The 19222-nt window shown below is 44.1% G+C and overlaps 1 protein-coding gene across 2 annotated transcripts in view; it reads left to right on the top strand.

Annotated features, from left to right (window-relative positions):
* The window catches only part of PKIG (cAMP-dependent protein kinase inhibitor gamma), a 572021-nt gene that overhangs the window by 407354 nt on the left and 145445 nt on the right, over positions 1-19222 (top strand). Inside the window, exon 1 of one of the 2 annotated variants that reach the window (XM_086932555.1) lies at positions 17846-18243. The exons of the other annotated variant lie outside the window; for it this stretch is intronic. The gene's annotated coding sequence lies outside the window, so the exon portion shown is untranslated. Of the gene's footprint in view, positions 1-17845; positions 18244-19222 lie in introns of those variants that run through there. 2 annotated transcript variants of the gene reach the window in all.

Genomic DNA, 19222 nt, shown 5'->3' with positions numbered 1-19222 from the left:
TTGTGATCGTGCGCCTCTTGCACTGCCGTACCTGCTGCTCGTGCAATGCTTTCACCACCGTGATTAAGCCAAAGAAAGTGATTGTCAAGGAAACTCACGATGATCGCTAGCAGACAGCAGTGACACCACACCACATCAGCTGACAAAATTCAATCTTCTGAACGCCGTACGCAGGGGAACATGGAGCTTGTAGAGACATCTCTGTGTTGCCCCTCGACACCCTCGGGGATCACAGGAGTTTTGGAGAACCAGTCACTCGTCGCCAGTATTAAATCCAGGATACAGAAAGGTAAAGAGGAGCTTCTTTATTCTTATGTCCATAAGTGCGTCCTCCAGCTTCCAGGCCAGTAGCAACTGCTGCTCTCAGAATTCCCCCACAGAATTTACCAACCACAACATGCTGTGTTCCATGTTCTATAGCAAACTAAGAAATGCAACATGCTTCTATTTTTCAAGTTAATTGCATTTCTAAAATTGGTGCTACACTTTACCAATGGGACACTCCACAATCGGGGTGGAAATCTCCATATGATAAAGTATAGGGAAATGTTTTTTTAAAAAAATGTAACTCAATAACTGAGGAATTGATAACTCTGGCGAGGGCAGTGGCAATAGAAACAAACATTTGCAATGCAATAGGTCTCGCATTTACGAGAATTGAGCTATTGGCATTGTAAATGACAATACCTTTTATTTAAGTGTTTTTAAAACACATAAATAAAAGGCATTGTCATGTACAATGCCAATAGCTTAAACTCTCACAAATGCGAGACCTATTGCATTGCAAATGCATGCTATATATTTTTTTTTTAAAGTGTTAGGATACAGCGTGTCCTGCCTGCAACAGCAGGCAGGACAAAGCTATTTGAGAAAATAGTGCTCCGAGGTTGTAATTAAAACCTACTGAGTAACAATTCATGTAACAGGGGTGTTGCCATGGGAGGTTTCAAAATGAGACAAGGCAGTACTGAGCAGGGACTACTAAGCCTTTTGTCTAATGAGCAGCCTCAGTTTACAGTGGACAATGACACAAGCCAATGAAAAATATGGGTGGAGAGTGGGGAGAGCTTCAAGTCCCTACCTCAATACAGCATGCCTTGCAGAACAGCACATGCACTGACTGCCCAGGCTCAACCTAAAAAAGGTTATCACAAGTGGGACAAAAAGGGTCATCTTAGAAATGAGAGATCACCAGGGAAATGTGTAATTCAATTTCCAATTCCTCCCAGTATTTTATCCTTCGGTGTCTCCTGCTATCAGCAGGCAGAGTCCTTCAGTAAGCATTAACGGGTAGTAAGAAGTTTGTAGCGTGCAGGAAACGCTACCATTAGGAGGTAGTGGGAGGCTTTTAGAGTTCAGGTAAGGGTAGCATTAAGGGTCAGTATAATGTTTTAGGGTTTGGGGAAGGGTAACATTAAAGGGTAGTAAGAACTTTTTAGGATTCAAAAAAGGGTAGCATTAAGGAGTAGATTTAGCTTTCAAGGATAGGTACAGTTGGGTAGTAATGGGTTTTAAGGGTACAAAAATGGGGAGCAATAAGGGGTAGTAATGGTTTTTAGGGTTCATGGATGGGCAGCATTAAGAGACAGTAAAGGGTTTGTAGGATTCGGGAAAGGGTAACGTTAAGGGTTTTTTGGGGTTTAGGGAAGTGTTGTAGGAAAGTGCCCCTTTTTTGCATGGTCACCCCCTACTTTTTTGCCAGACTTCTGATGCACTTTGACTGAGTGTGCCCTGGGTCCCTGCCAATCAGATTCCCAATGCCTGTGTTCTTTCCTCAAACTGTACATTTGTTTCCACAATTGTCACACCTCTGGCTCACCTGTAAGTCCCTTGTAAAAGGTACCAGTGGTACCAAGTGCCTTGTGTCCAGAGAGGATTGGTGTCACTACAACGCAGGCTATTACAACGCCTGCTGTTACAACGCGATTTTTACATCGCATACCACTACAACGCATAGTGCTTTTAGGCGCTGGATAGTGAATTATTTAATTTACTATTCCAACTCCAGTCCCCGTGGATAGTAGGGAAGGTGTTGGATAGTAAATTAAATATATTCCCTATCCTAGAGCACCCCCCAGCGCAATGCGTTGTAATGGTTTGCGTTGTAATGGTTGCGATGTAATGGTAGTGCGTTGTAATAAATGCGTTGTAAGTGATGTTCCCCGTCCAGAGAGGGTCTCTACGGGCTGCAGCATGTATTGTGCCACCCTCATAGACTCATCACCAAACACATACACACACACTGCCATTGCAGACTGTGTGTTTTGGTGCAGACAAAACTTCAGAGACAACATGGCAACTATCTCTGCGTGCAAGGTCCACCAACCACTGCCCGTTGCCATAGGAAAGTCACCCCTCTAACAGACCTCACTGCCGTAAGGCAGGGTGCACTATACCACAGATTACGACATAGCTGCATAAGCAATATGCCCCTACAGTGTCTGTGCCATTCACTGACACTAAGTGTAGTAAAGCCATATTGATCACATGGGCTGGGAGTTTGTCATTAAAAACTCCACAGCTCCATGATGGCTTTACTGAATGGTAAGGAATTTGGTATCCAACTACCCAGCTTAGTAAACCCACAATGATGCCAGAGTGTGGTTTATTACAAAAAGCACTAAGAGGGAATCTAAGAGTTGCCCCCTGAAAAACGACTAACTCCCTCGTGTCCAGCTGACTGGTCTGCACCAGCCTGCCGCACACAGACATGTTTCTTATTCCCTCAAGTGGGAGACCTTCTGCTCTTGTGGGTCAAGGACAAAGACTACTTGGGTTAGAGGTGCTTCACACTTACCCCAAGCAAGAACAGAATTCAAGGTGTTGAGCCTCAAAGGCCTGCCCTTTGATATGCTAGCCAGGGCCTCTCCAGCTAGTGGGGATGCCCGCCCCCTTGACCAAGCCCCACTTTCGGCAGCAAGGTTGTGGGAAAATTAGTTGTCAGGAGAGTTTTGTTCCCTCTCTACCAGGACCACCCAAAGGGTGCCCTGGACAGATGTGACCCCCACCTTAGATAATCCTCCATCTTGAATGGAAGCATTCTACCCAATCAGGTTAGGGGGATACACCCTCCCCAAAGGGAGGAGACATTGTAAGGATGTAGTCACCTTAAATGCAAGTAGGCCATTGGCTGCTAGTACCTGCAACACCCCTAAAGTCAGTATTTAGAGGCACCCCTGAACTGCGATCCTCTTATTCCTATTACCCAAGAAGAAAAGGACGAAGAAGGCACCGTGCTGCCGAGCCTGGAAGACGACTACTGATTTGGCCCTCAGCCCTACTGGCCTGTCTCCTGCTCAAAGACCCTGCGAAGAAGAAGACGCCCGTCCTGTGGCCAGCGACTTCCAAGAACCCCAGGAACACTACTATTCTTTAGCCAAGATCAGATCTTCAGAGGACAACGACCATGTCCAGAAAGGAACTCCATCTTCAAGGATTCCGGATCCTGGTGGATCTGCTACCCCTGCCCACTCTGCCCTGGGCACCCACAGGCTGAGTGGCTTACCTGTCCTGTGAAGTCTCCCCAGTGATCCTGACCTCGTCTCCATCGGTGGCGGACCGCTTATGGACACCACAAAGTCAACTGCAGCCTAAACACAAAGGGTACCCCCCCTACCTCGACTGGCTCCTGTAATGTAAATCCGACATTAAAAGGCACCACTGGATCCTTCGCCCCGGACTTTGGGGAGCCAGGCTGATGGTGCCCAGGTGTCCCTCCATCTCCAACTTAATTGCCCAGGCACTGGTCACCATCAGTCAGCCTCCAGCCTCTTTGTACAACCGAGATTTCTCATTAAAACACATTGGGCACTAAACGCTGATTTTTCACCCTGCACCTAGCTGCCCCATGCCACTGGCGGTGTAGCTTTAGTGATGACTTGTGCCCCCATCCCTCCTTGTGCAAATCTTGTCTAACATTGGGCCCAGTTATCTCTGCACCCTGCCGCCCCAGTGCCGCTGGTGGTGCAGCACCTACCTTGAACTCACCCTTGCCCAGTGTTAGTCTAAACCCCTGAAGACTGGAATTGTAAGTAGAGTACTTACCTGCTAATGCATAACACTGTTTTCCTTCCATAGGATTGCATTGCATTCTCATCCTATTCCAAGTAAAAGCCAATCTATTGCAAAGTTCTACTGTTTTAAATCAATATCACTAAAATATGTCTAATATTGTAAAGCATTGCTAACCACCTGGCAAAACAATTCCCAACTATATTTGAAAAATATTGCTACTTTAAAAAAGTTATTACCCTGCAACTGAGTTCCTCTTGCTTCTCAGAATAAAATAACAAAGTAATACTTTTATATATGAAACAACTGGTCTGGATTCAGTCTTTGACTGTGTGCCATCATTTCATGTCTGAGTGTTTACAATAATGCTTAACACAGCCCTCTGATAAGCCTAACTGCTCAACCACACTACCACAAATAGAGCTTTAAGAATTATCGACTTGAGCCTCTGGGGATCCACTGGTCTGTGCACACTATACTTTACTTTGGTACAGTAGATACCAAACCAGCTTCCTGCAGTTGTTACGCGAAAGTCGTTGGATTTTGAGAGTCCATAGAAGGGCACCGTTTAGGGGTAGTAAAGCTTTTTAAGGTTCATGTGAGGGTAGAATTAACAGATAGTAAATTTTTTTAGGGATGCTCGGTGTTAAGGGGTAGTAACCGGTTTTTAGGGGTCATAGAATTGTAGCATTTAGGAGTAGCAAAACGTTAGTGTTCAGGTATGAGTAGTGTCAATGGGTAGTAAGGATCTTTGTGGTTCAGGTATGGTTGGTGTTAAGAGGTAGTATGGGTTTGTAGTGTTCAAGGAAGGGCGAGGTTAAATTACAAGATTAAATTAGAAACGAAGTGCAGAGAGCGTTGGCAAACCAGGTGCATGGAACGATTTTAATACGGGGAGAAAGGGGGTGCTAGCTTGAAAGGCAAAGGCCGAGAGGTCTAGGGATCATATCAGGGAATTGCTTGTCAACCCGCAGGGAGATGTCTTGAATAAGGTTGAGGAAATGCGGGCCCTCCTGCTATCTGTTTATTGAAATGTACACAGAAGAGGTTCAACCCGACCTAGAGAGGCTTTGAGATTGGTTGGAAAGTGTAGAGCTACCGGGTCACCCAATGGAGAGTAGAGTATGCTTGGAAGCCCCAATGACTAAGGGGGAAATTTGGGGCCACTTCCTACAGACAAAAAATGTGAAGGCTGCCGGTTCAGATTCAATACCATCAGAGTTCATAAGCTTTTAATAGATGAGATGGTCTCAGAATGTGAGCGAATATTTAACTCAATATATCAGAGGGGGGACAGATCCCAAACTCATGGAAAGAGGCCATAATTTTGGGGGGTTTTAAAACCTTCCAAGGATCCTAGGAAACCAGACTTCTTTTGTCCAATCTCTCCGTTAAACACAGACTTAAAAATCTTTACGAGCATTTTGTAAGGGAGGTTGGCTAAGTTAGCCGCCCAGCTGATTCATCCAGATCTGAAAGGATTTGTGCAAAGAGGCAAATCCAAGAACTTAAGCAGCAGTTGATAGGAATTATTGACCTCACCACCGCTCGTTCGATTCCTCTGGCTGTGGTCATGAGAGATGCAGCCAAAGCATTCGATCAGGTATGTTGGGCATACTTGTGGATGGTCTTGGATTTAATGGGATTTAGTTCTGGTTTCTTCTCTACTCTCCGGACACTTTATATGAACTCATCAGCTAGAAATCTCCTTAATGGCTCCCTGACTAGGTGTTTTAGTGTTCATAGGGGTACTACGCAGGGTTGTCCCCTGTTGGCTCTCACGTTTGACATCTATATTGAACCATGAGCACAACTGCTTAGGAAAAACAATTGTTATCCTTTTTTACTCCCCCTTAACAGTAAGATAGCGCTATATGCCGACGACTTCATAATCTATACATCAGATCCTGCTCTAACCATACCTAGGGTGGAGAAATTGGTGGCAGAGTTCTGCACTTTGTCTGGGAATTTGGTGAATAACTCCAAGACTGAGGTAATATGTTGGAATATAGATGGTCGGGGGGGATACAGAGTTTAAGTTTCTTGGGATTGTTACTGTCAACCCCGTGGATGAAATACTATTACATAATTGAAAAGGGTGGCTAAGGAAATAGATACTTTATTGTCTAGATGGAAGAACTTGCCATTATCAATCTATGGGCAAGGGAATCTCATGAAGATGTAGATCCTTCCCAAATTGACATACCTATTCAGTTGCATCCCTTTCACATTCCGAAGATCAATTATTGGCAAGATCCAGGGGAAAATAATCAGCTTTGTATGGGTTTCTTGTGGGGCACGGCTGGTGTGGAAAAAGTTGAAGTTTGGGCTTGAAAAGGGAGGCTTAGAACTCCCAGATTTAAACTTATATTGCATAGCATTTCAGTTTTAAAACCTTTGGATGCTCTTGGGAAAGCTGTATAGTTCAACGTAGCGAATGCTTTTATGAGAAATAATGCATGAGTTTGGAGTAGCTGTTTTTTTTATATATGTTTGGTGCCCCGAAAACCGTGAAGTTTGTATTGCAGCCCACCCCCAGTTGTAGAAGATATAGCCTCTCAAAAGCTAAGGAAGAACACGTCTTTACTTCTTCCGGGATCAAGGCATGCCGGGAAGACATCGAGACTATTCTAAACGATATTCTGGGGGTAACCATAGTATTAAATCCTGTATTAGTCCTATTGGGGGTAGACCAGACCTCACGTAGTATATTGAGAAGGGAGCAAAGTGACCTCATGTTTTATTTGATACTTTTAGCCAGGAGTGAGAGCTGCAAACACTGGATTGTTTCATATCCTCCAAACGTTATTGACTAAATTATAAGCAGCAAAATGGACTTGTCACCTGTATATGGAATGCAAGTCAGGAAGGCTGTCCGAGGCAAGGGCTGAGTTTGCCAGGTGGAGTGGAATCAAGGGAAGAACCTCAGATAGATCATGAGGTCCTATGATTACACCAAGGCACCGCTCTGAGTGACGGCCCATGAGGCTGGGCCAGTGCAGTGGGGCCAAATGTGAATGCAACAGAGTGCGTGTTGGATATAAAGGGTCAAAATGGCCTGAGATTTGCAGACGCTATTGTGATATGAGGACAAAAAGGTCCCAAAAAAGGTTTTAGAATGTCTGTTGTTGTATTATGTGTTTGTATGCAAGAAAAGAAAACTCGGAGAGGCTCCTCAATAGCGGTCAGTTAGCACGCTACATGAGGCATAGGATTTTAGTTCCTATTGTAAGTCTCGCCTTTTGGAAAGTATCCCTGGTTGCACTTGTTTGGCCTCTTCCCTTTCAGAGAACCCCTCTACCATCGTTTTAATTCCGCTTAAGGCACTGTGCATAGTGTTGAAGTATACAGAGTGAAAAGAAGTACCCGCTGACAGAGTAAATTGTGGTGCAGGTAAACCCGGCGGGCAACATGAAGGACCACAATTCAATGAAACACCATGACCCTTTTCTTTTCTGGGCAACTGTTTCTCCAAAATGAACAAATATACATGCCCAAAGACAGGCATAACCATGGATTCTCCAGTGGTTAAAATGGTTAAAAAATATTTCTGATTGTTACTGGAGGGTTCATGAATGTCTCACATTGTTGTATCGTGTAAATTAATTTGAACAGCGCCTGTATCGTGAAATAAGTTTCTGTAGGTGCAGTGACAATTTGCCACTGCCATTATGTCTCCTGGCCCTTGGTCCAAAGTAGTATTTCATTTGTAATTCTAGTCTAGTACCCCCCAGTTTGTGGCATCCGCGGCCACTCTCTAGTAGTATGTTCTGCTTGCATAGGACCTGCCAGTGACTTGCTTCTTGAGCAGAGTTTGAAGTGGGGCGGGTCCAACTGGCATTGAAACTTGCAGGTATCAAGGACCCCCTGATAAGGATGAGACTCCTGGGTCAGGGACAACAATTTTTTGTGAAGGTAAAAACCCAGGCAGACTATAAATACAAAAGCTAGTTGATTATAGGAAACAATATTCAAAAAAACACAGGAAATTGATAAAAATGATTAAAGCAATGGACTGAACTGATATCAAAAAAAGATACTCTTTAATATAATTATAAAAGATGAATGTATACATGGATTAAAAAAATTACACCATAAACAGATTAAATCATGAAGTTCATGTGATTATTTTCAATATATATAAACAGACTTCATAACATATAAAATTGATTTTTTATCTTCAAAGTATTCTCTAGTTGCAGAGAATGAGGCTGCGTGTCGTGTGTCTACGCGTTTCGACAAAAACAATTGTCTTCATCAGGACAATATAGGATGGTCAGCCAAAAGAATTTTTTTCCTTTTTCTAAAATGATTGGTAACCCGAAAGATATGAGGTAGTTGTAGGGAGTAAGGCACCTTTACTTCTTTTATTCAAAAAACCGGACTCGGTATGTGATAACTGTCTATGCAGTATTCACTGCCTCCATCTTACTTCCACCTATAAAAAGTATTTCATATTTTTTCGGAGCGGAGGAAGGAAGATAAAGCTTGCAGGTTCTATTTCGTCAGTGCGTGGCAGTTGATAGACAGCGGTATATGTAGATTTGTTATTTATCCAAGGTAGCCGTGTTCTTGCAACATTGTTGCTAGTCGTTTGTGAGACGCGGCGGTGGAAACCTTTGTTTATTTTTCCGAAATGCTCGTTTCTCACGGGGACTGCTGTTGGCGTCTCTGATGTCTGAAAGTGGTCGTAGAAGCGCCCCTTCGCTACCGGACTGCGGTGCCTCGACCTTCCTCTACTGCTCCTGTCGGCAAAAACGATCAGCTGGCATTGAAACAGGTCTCTAGCTGACCTTATAATCAAGTCCTTAAGTTACAAGCACAAACACTGATCAATTTCTAAACAATGATGTAGTGTGTAAACACTTTTAGGTAATCCATGCCAGCTATGCAGTCCCTTTAACATTTTACACGTTTTACTTCATCTCGCATTTCCGAAGAGTATTTTCTTTTTCCTGGTGTGCATTTTGTTATGCAGTATATGACAGTTGTGTAGTTAATACACTACCGATAGATGTCTGGGGGATTTTAGGTTGGGATGGGTGGTCTGGACTTGTCTTTTAGAGCTCTGGAGTGTCTCATACTGCTTTCCGTGCGTGTCAAAGGTGTTCAGACTACGTTTTTATGTAGTCCTTGCCCCCTCAGCAGACAGCACCGAACGCTGACACAACACGTGCCAATTTTGATTACCCCTTTATGTGAAAGTCTGAGAGGAAGGTGTACACAGCTGTTGAAATACTGACAGCGCCAAAGGAAAAGGTTTACTAGTGGAGAGAGAGAGAGTGTGTGTATGTGTGCGTGGCCGGATGAAGAAAAGGTGATACAAAGGAGTACATTGAGAAGGGCAGAGAATAAAGCCTGTGATGCCTGCGTATCCCATGAAGCACAGGGTCAGACTGATTTGCATATAGCCATGTCTGAACTGGGGTGGCAGAGTGGGCTAAAGAAGGGTGTTGGATTAAACCCAGATCTTTTGACTGGGTGTGAGTGTTTGATTGTTTCAGATGCTCCGTCCATCACCACCCCCTTTTGTACCGCTTTTGGTCGCCATAAGTGTGGCAGGGTATGCTCAGACGTGAGTCCCTTGCTCACTTTGCCACTGGATTCAAGCAAGCCGGGCTGAAGACGGTTGGAATGCCAGAAACAGGTCCTCTGAAGCTTGTTTCCGGTCCAGGGAAGACGTGGCTTGGCAGTTCGAGCTGGACTGTTCCCATGAGGCACAGGGTCAGACTGATTTGCATACAGCCATGTCTGAACTGGGGTGGCAGAGTGGGCTGAAGAACGGTGTTGGATTAAACCCAGATCTTTTGACTGGGTGTGAGTGTTTGATTGATTCAGATGCTCCGTCCATCACCACCCCCTTTTGTACCGAAGATGAGGGTGATGGCATGAGATGTGCAGATTTATGACAGTGGACACCTGAGAAAATGTGTATCCTTTATATGCCAGTGTGTTCTGTTTGTTTTTTCTTTTTGAATTCATAATATATATTTTAGAAAATGATATGTTCAGATATACCATTTCAGAAAGATGTGGGGACAAACAGAGTATAGGTGTTTAACAGAGTAAAAGACTGCAGAGTAAAGTGGTGTGAAGTAGAGATCAGAAGTCTTTGAAGAACACGCCCCCTCCATATACCTTAGTACTGTTTAATACACGGTCTCATAGTTTCAGAATTTACTTATTTTCATTTGTAAATATTCACAAAAAACATTGTTGCTCATTTATCTGAACATAATTCAAGATGGGAATGAGAGACATATTTAAAGAGACTGAGTAGTTATCCTCCCAAATTGCAATATATGACCCGCTACAGAACGGTCAGGTTCTTGTGGCTGTTATATTCAAACTAGGATGGATAACTACTCACCGTCTTGGTGCGCTCTAAGGACGACTTGCGTATCAACTCCTATTGGACTTGGTCTTCAGTATGGCCGATAAAAAATTTTATTAAGCGACCCCCTCACGTGTTTATAGTGGCATACTTCATCGTAAGCACTAATCTTGGTCCTCAGCAGACTCCATGCAAGGTCCTGGGCATCTTTTAGGTTCTTATATTAAAATTATATCTGGTTATGGATTGTAATTGTGTATGTTTTTTGAATTCATAAAAAAGTCTAACCTGCTCAAAATTAAAAGCAAATGCAGAGTATGAGTGCGTTAAAGCTATTCGGGTATCTTCCTCTTACTCCAGAGTGGTCAATATGTTTTAGCCCTTCTGGTGAACTCCGGCATCTGTGGGCTTCCTTCAGGACCGAACTGGCAACTCTATAATAGCTACTCTATTTAGACCCTTCCTTTATGGTGCTAGTAGCTAACTATCCCACCTTACACCCTTGTCATTGGTGTCCTGAAGGGTATAGACATAAAATCAATAGTCATGTTAATTCTTTATATCATGACATTTTATGTCCATATTCTTACCACCAGAAAACCAATACCCAAAATGTCACACTGCAAGTACACATGTGAGCAGATTTTATTTGATTGTATGTGTGCTCTTGTAGCGTACCACTTTGCAGGTCGATTTTCTGTTGGAAGGAATATAGACATTATGTGTCATTATTTAAGGAATTAATTAACATTACTACTGATTTTTTGTCTTTTCCCTACAGGATACCAATAATGATTCCAATGGCAAGGTTGTAAGGTAGGATCTTTATCTCCTAGCACCATAGAGGTAGGGCCTAAATAGGGTAACTTTTAGGGTCACTAGTTAGGACTGAGTTCACCAGAAGGGCTGAAACATGTTGATCACTCAGGAGTAAGAGGAAGATAACCTAAGTGTCAACATCTTCATACTCCTCTTTGCTTTTAATCTTGTGCAGAGCAATGTTTTGTTAATTCCTTAAACCCAAACATGTACAATACCTAACCTAATACAATTTTAATACCATCAATTACGGACTCTAGCTATCCCAATCAATACATTAGAACATAAAACTCTCCACGGGCTAACAGTGAGCCTCCTGGGCATCATGATTGGTGCTCGCGCGTTAGCAACCATGACTGTGATTTATGCCACTGTAAGTTGGTAAGGGTTTGCTTCCAGAGAATACTCAACAGAAGTTGACCTGCAAGTCATCATTTGAAGGATCATTGACAGACTATCAAACAACACTATTGTGTTACAAAAATAGTTTCAAAAATATTATTTACAAAAATATCATGTCGTTATACTTATAATTAGGGCTCCCTGTTTCCATTTTTACAGATAAATACAGACAGAAAACATTTATTTTCTTGCCTGTATTTATATTTAAATGTGGATAAAAGAGGAAAATAGGTTGCTTTTTCAGTAATTCTAAATACTGTCTGCCGGACTTGCCAGGCCAATAGCTGTATGGATTGATAGATAAGAGGGTTAAAAAAGAAAGGACTTTTAGTAATGAGGCTTTACCAGCAGGAGATATGCACAAGGTTGATACTGAAATCTGTATATTTTCAAATAAGTGCATTGATTTATCTTCTGCGGGTGTTCACAGAATTGAAACATGGCAGGCATTCAAGCATGAGTGTATAGTTATTGGTTAAATAAATGTGGAAATATACTAATTTCCGCTTTCTTTTTTTCCACAAAACCCCAAATAAATAAGGATAAATACAGATAAAAATCAGCCAAAAAGAAATATGGATAAATATAGACTAACATGTCTAAAAAAATAAATACCATAAAACCGAAAGTTATCATTGTAAGTATAAAAATATCGAAAATAAATGAGTTTCACACTAATTTTGTTAATAAACATACCAAAATATTTTTTTATATGTATACAGTTTAAAATAGTAAATCTTAACTATTTATGATATTAATATAATGTCATTGAAATACATTTAAAGAATATTTAATACAATATACATACTTGTGTAAATGCACACACACTTGTTCATATATATATATACATATATAATGTAACACTATTAAAAATATATATTTTACTTTAAATTATTTTGTTTTTTTTTAAATGTACTACTATGCATATATGTCATTTAAAAAAATCAATAGTAAAACATGAAACAAATTACCAAATATATAATGTATACAAAAAAATCCAAAGTCAATAAACAAATAATATTAATAGATATTTTTAAACAATGTTATTTAAATTATCGGAGTTCGTGAATAATAGATATACTTTTGCAACTCCAGTTTATGCAACAATAGGGAAAACGTAGGCTTTTAGAGGGGTTAAATGTAATAAATACACTCCAAACAAGTCAGCAGTAGGGAACTTATCGGACTTAGGCAGGACAAGATTTACTATTCTCACCCCAGTCTGTGCAACAGTAAATAAAGTACTTCAGTTTGAACACATTACATTTTTGAATAACCCTTTTAAGTCAGAACAAATATAAAACTCATTATATAAACATTAATAATTAACCACCAAAAAAGAATATATATGTATATATAAATATCAATTAAACAATTTACATGAATATTAAACAATTTAATAATTTAGCAGTTTAAAACATGTATTACTTGATTAACTTCCCACTAGATAGTTCTGTAGCGTGTAACTCATGTATCCGATACAGCTAACAAGTACTGGTAAAGCCATATGTCTGGCCTATTTAAGGTGTATGTTTGATGTGTTATATGTCTGTGGCCACTTTACCTACAGGGATACGGGGTCACAACTGGCATGTGCTTCTATTTTCTTTGCCCCTGGGCCTTTGTAGTATTTCAGAAGGGGGCCTCCAATGCTTTTGCGGCTCCTTCTGTAATATAGATGGTGCCAACACGCATGTAGTACTAGCGCTGTCTCAAGGGGGCGTTCTGTCATTTGTATGGCAGTGTTTCCCAATACAAATAAGGGAAACACCTTACCTATGCGCCTGCGGCTTATTATTTACAGGGGTGCGGAGGCAAAGAGGTCATTAGGAGTCTTACCGACTGTGCACCTAAAAGAGGTTGTGCACAATTAATGCGCCACTGAGGACACCTCTCTGGAGGGAGAGAAGCGGGTATCCAGAATCTCCACAGCCATCCCCCTACGGGCTGGTACAGTTACTTACTCACTCGCACCTGCAGAAAGTGTTTTGGTCTAACTTGAAAGCGCAGTCTGCAGGGCCGGACTGGCCACAGCGGGCAATGGGCGTTTCCCCGGTAGGCCGCTAGGGTGGGGGCCTGTTTTGGGCCCCTGGGGGGCCGCTTTTGTTACCAGGGGGTCGGCAATATCGGACCCCTGTAACAAAATCAGTCAAAACCGGCCCAAACTGGCCCTCGCAAACTGCTCAGCTGCACTCACCCCAGGGGCGGGCCGGCTTAGCAGTTTGCCAGGGCCTGATTCTGTTTCCTGCCAGTGTGGGTGCTGCGTGCACTGTGAAAGTTGAACGACTCGCTTCAGTTGGTATGTCAAGTGTTCACGGCGGCCCTGGGAGCAGCGCATTGTCAGTACTAAGTGCTCAAAGCATGTCGGTAAAGGTGCTCCCCAGCTCCAAAAGGGACAGTACTCTCTTACTGATTTTGCCATTTATAGAAAACTCACAGAAATGAAGTCAAATGCTGATCCAGGGGTACACTGTGTTAAACGCGGGGTTTTAATAGACATGACCGTAGGCAGCGGTCTAGCTGGGGAAGGAGCTTGGGACATAAATAGTAATGGCACCTCGGACGCGCACAGCAGGCGCGCCGTCTGCGCGCCGAAGGAGCGCCAAAGGAGGGCCCGTCTGTGTTCCGGACATGCCTAGTGCCAGACCCCCTGCCCATCCGCGCACGTTGCGAAGGGCCGCCAGGATAAGGTATGCGCGCAATGATCTACTTGCATTAAACATATCTAGTTGTGGAGTAGGATGCCCTTGGACGGTTGCTGATTGTTCCTCCAGGAAATGCCTAGCTTGTAATTTCGGTTTCCACCCCACTGCCTGTAGCTCTGTGTCAGAAAGTACTAATTCTACTTTGATTAGAGCAGGTCTTATCAATGCCAGGTCCCTGGTTTAGCATGCTGCCGATGTCTTTGAGATCTTGGCAGATAACCATTTGGACCTTTTTTTTATCACCCAGACATGGCTCAATGATACTTGCACCCCGGTGGTAGAGCTGGCTGTTCCCAGGGGCTTTAAAATCACGAGGGCAGACCGCCTGCTAGGAAGAGGTGGCGGTGTTGCCGTGATATATAGGGACAAATGGCTCTTTTCCTACGAGTCTTCTGGTGATTTGGGAGACGGGGAGATGCTCCATTTTTCCCCTAGGCTAAACCCGCATTTTACGTGGGGAGGCACGCTGGTGTACCGGCCTCCAGGATATGCTGGTCAATTTATAGACGCTCTGGAGGAGGTTATTGTGCCCCGGGCTCTGAGATTCTTGAAGTTTCTTTTCCTAGGGAATTTTAACATCCACGCCGATGTCTCGGATTCTATGGAGGCTAAACGCTTAGGTGACACTTTGAATCTTGCTCAACTCAAACAATGGGTTGAATCTCCAACTCACGTGGGGGGCACATATTGGATTTAGTATGCTCTAATTTTAATATTGTGATGTCTCGTCCTGAGAGTGTGACCTGGTCGGATCACGAGTTAATCATGTTTACCTGGTCCATGGAAAAAACTACAGGGGACGGAGATACTTTCTCAAACGTTCACCCCCAGAAGTTCAACCTAGCTACTCTTGCGGACACCCTCTCCCGGGACCGCCCTCTATTTGCCTCAGAGGTGGGTGAGGCTGTAAGGAACTTCCAACACATGGGTGGAACTGGGGTCGGCAGCCTCCGCGAACCAGGGCTGTATCCGCAGAATGCGTTTCTCTCCCTCTAAGCCATGGTTTTCACATGCTCTACGGGAATTGAAACTAGGCTGCAAAAAACTCGAAAGTGTATGGAGACAAGGGTACCTGCCCGAGGCAAAAACTACCTTGCGAGCTGCCCAGAGAGACTACTCTGCTGCGATTAGGACAGCAAAGGGCAGGTATTACACAGGTAGAATTGCCAAGGCGAATAACAATAGTAAAGAAATTTTCTCCATCGTACAGAGTTTAACGCCCTGTGCCGCACAACCCCTGTTGCCCTCCTCTGAACAATGGTGTGAAGAGCTTTCTTCTTTTTTTATCGAGAAAATTGCAAAGATTCAGGAGGACCTGATCGCTGTCTGCGATTCTCACAAGTCCTCACCAATGCTGCCTTCCCTGCCTGTGCCCAAACCTAGTGATCAGTTAGTGGTTTTCTCTCCCTCTGCAGAAGCAGATATTCTGGCAGTACTAAAGTCCTTGAAGTCTGGGTCTCCAATGGATCCATGTCCGTCTCGGGTGCTTGGGGGGGTGGCCGAAACAGTATGAGGGGAGGTCACTCAGATTGTTAACCTCTCCTTGTCTACTGCGATTGTCCCGATCTGCTGGAAGCAGGCTAAACTATTGCAGCTTCTAGAAAAATCCGGGATGGATCCAGCCGCCCTGTCAAGCTACCGGCCTATATCTCTGCTGCCGGCACTGGCGAAAATCTGTGAAAAGATGGCTTTTTGTCCACTGGACAACTTCGTGGAGACTTCTCATGCCTTGCACCCTGCTCAATCAGGGTTCCAGGCAGCCTATAGCACCGAGACAGCTTTGGTAGAGGTATCAGAGGCTATTCGGGAATGCCTTGATGGAGGCGGCAGAGCGGTTCTGATTTTGTTAGATCTCTCGGCCGCCTTCGATACGGTGCCCCACGGGCTCCTCCTCTCCAGACTGTCTGCTATTGGCATCTCTGGTCTGGCTCTAGATTGGCTGACGTCATTTTTAAACAACAGGACGCAGCAGGTCTGGATGCCACCGCATGCATCTTTGCCTAGGATACTCTCCACTCGAGTTCCGCAGGGGTCTAAACTCAGCCCCCTGCTTTTTAATGTATACCTGACCCCTCTGATTTATTTGGTGGAACATTTGGGGGCAAAAATGATGGCCTGCGCCGACGATACCAAACTTTTGTTTACCTGGCCAGGTGACAATTTGGATACGTCGGCTGTTCAGCACTGCCTCTCCTCTGTTTTCCGTTGGCTTGCACTAGCACAGCTAAAGTGCAACGAGGATAAATCTGAGGTCCTCTTCTATGGAACCTTCCCCGGTAACTTCAGAGATCTTCTATGGCCACATGATATTCCCTGCCCCAAATCTATGGGTGGCCCAGCTAAGAACCTGGGTGTTTGATTTGGAGATAACTTAAAATTTGAGGACCATATCAAAAAACTTACAGGTGTCTGTTTCGGAATTCTTAAAGCCCTGCGTAGATTTTTTCCTCTTCTCCCAAGAGATGTCAAAGAGACAGTGTTGCGTGCCCTCATTTTATCCAGGCTGGGTTACGCGAATGCCCTGTTTACTGGCATACCATCTTATTTGATCAAACGGCTCCAGGTAGTCCAAAATGTGGTAGCTAGACTCTTATTTAATATTCCTAGGAGATCTAGCGTCCGCTCTCACCTGTGTAGTCTCCACTGGCTTCCGGTGGCACAGCGAATCCTGTTTAAAGCGCTGGTCCTCTCTTTTAGAGCGACGCATGAGCTTGGGCCAGTGCACTTGAGAAAACCGTTTCTCTATGTATGTTCCCAGTCGCTGCCTTAGATCAGCCAATCAGTGTAGGATGGCCCTTCCTAGATTCAAGTATGCTAGGCTGGGAGGCCAATCTATATCTGTTATGGTAGCCAGAGCCTGGAATGCACTTCCTTTCCACCTCCGCATAACGCAGAACATTGTTCACTTCAAGAAAGGTCTAAAAACCCATATGTTTAACCTACCTACCTAAATTCTTTTATCACCTTCCTCTTCTGCTTTCCTCACTCACCCCCCTACGCGCCAGGACACTCGAGAGTAATAGAGCGCGCTATAAAATATTTTATAACATAACCTGTTTTAAGCCAGACCCTTAATTACATAGGCCACACCTTGTGCAAAGTATTCCTTGTTACACATCTGCGGCCATGCTCCTTTTTAGGAACCACCACGTTTTTAACCCACTTATTGCACTACTTTTGAGACGTGTTTATGAGCCCCTTACGCCGCCGATGCGTCACTTTTAACATGGGACAAAAGTGACGCGCAGTCGACGCAAGACGCTTGTAAATAAGCCCCATAGTAGTGTAGCTTTAAAAAAAAAAGTGTGCATTTACAGTTTGCAGCTGTGTTCGTTTGAGTGCCAGCCAGGCCAGCCCCTTAGTCGCATTTAGCACGCGAAAACAATTCGCACTCCCATGCAGCTGCACGGCTGGCATAGGCAAATCAAGATGAAAGCGAATGCAAATCCATCCGAGCAAGCCCTGCCGGCAGCGGGCATCGCGGAACAGGTGGCAGCCTGGCAGAGACCCTTTTGTCGCAGAGCAGTCATAGGAAACTTCGTATTGTCCGGCAGACTCGGCTGATTAAAATTGAAGGAAGGATGTTTGGGGTTCCCAGCGTGACTGCGCTGGGGTGGAATTACAATGCCAAACTAAACAAGGCACATTGTGCGGAGGAAACGGATCTCTCCCGTGCGCAGTGCCTGGTGGCAGCTGAGTGAGCGCCGCGTGACGTCACCGGGCCGAGCATTGGATTACAGCAAACAGGGACTCGCCGCGGGAGCCGCCCACCCGAGGCTGGAAGTGCACGGTCGGCACTCGGGAGAAGTTTGGAGCAAGTGGGAGCATTATTTCCGAGACTCGGAACAAAGACGCGAGGAGTTTGGGTGCGAGCCCTTCGGAGCCATGCCCAGCCTTCGCCGCCTTCCCCGCCGACCCGTGCGCGCCCTGACCCCGTGCCTTTGAAGTCAGGAAACATTTCACACCGATTCGGTGAGTACACTTGTCAAATCTGTTTATAGGACTCCCCGTGCTTAAAAAAAAAAGGGTGTGGGACTTCCGTATTTGTGGAAATGTGTTGCCATTTGCTCCGAAAGACGTCTTCTTTGTGTAAAGGGATTCTAGTTTGCACTGGGTGACTGGGTTGTGTTCTCTTCGTGTGCGTTTTTTTACTGTGTTGATGCTGGCATGCCCTCCCCTCATATTGTGTGTGTGTTTGTGTGTGTGTGTATGTGTATATGTATATATATATATATATATATATATATAGTGTGTGTATATATGTGTGTGTGTATATATACACACACACAGATATATATATACACACGCACACACACGCACACACACACACACATCTATACATGCACACATACATACATACACTGACATTCATGGACACAAATAAAAACACTCCTATCCCTAACGAGTCACTATAATCCGGAGTTAATCTCTTTATGAACCTGTCTTTTCTCGGTCCACTTGGCGCTGCCCTCGAGCTAAATCAGGCACGTGACCTCGTGCTCCCCGCAACGCCAAGTATGGAAAGCTAATTACAAGTGCATGTCAACACGAGGTTAATGCCGAAACTTCCGTTCTGTCAGTGTATTTTTAGGAACAAGTGCTTGCTGCCTGGGATTTATGAGTTGGAGTTTTTAAGGCCGGCTTCAGTACGTTCTGCAAGAGCACCTCTGCCACTCTAACCCAGCGCGCGCTCCTTTTATAATTTATAATGTTCATGTGAAATAGAACGTTTCGCGCAGACCTTGACTTCCCCATCGCTGCAGTGACAAAGAAAGACCGCAGACTCGTGACAGAGGCCTTCGTCCTGAGAGCCTACATCCTCTTTCTTTGGGTATTTACAAAACCTGCGCTTGAGAAAAAGCAGCCAGCTCTTTTTAATGGAGAGAAATCAAGAGCATGATTGAAAGGTGAATAGGGTTTGTGATTGAGTATTCATGGACTGCGGTTCCGA

Source organism: Lissotriton vulgaris, chromosome 7 (assembly GCF_964263255.1).
Source record: "Lissotriton vulgaris chromosome 7, aLisVul1.2, whole genome shotgun sequence".
Taxonomy (NCBI): Eukaryota; Metazoa; Chordata; class Amphibia; order Caudata; family Salamandridae; genus Lissotriton; species Lissotriton vulgaris.
The sequence above is the reverse complement of the archived record's forward strand: the minus strand, read 5'-3'. Positions and strand labels throughout refer to the sequence as shown.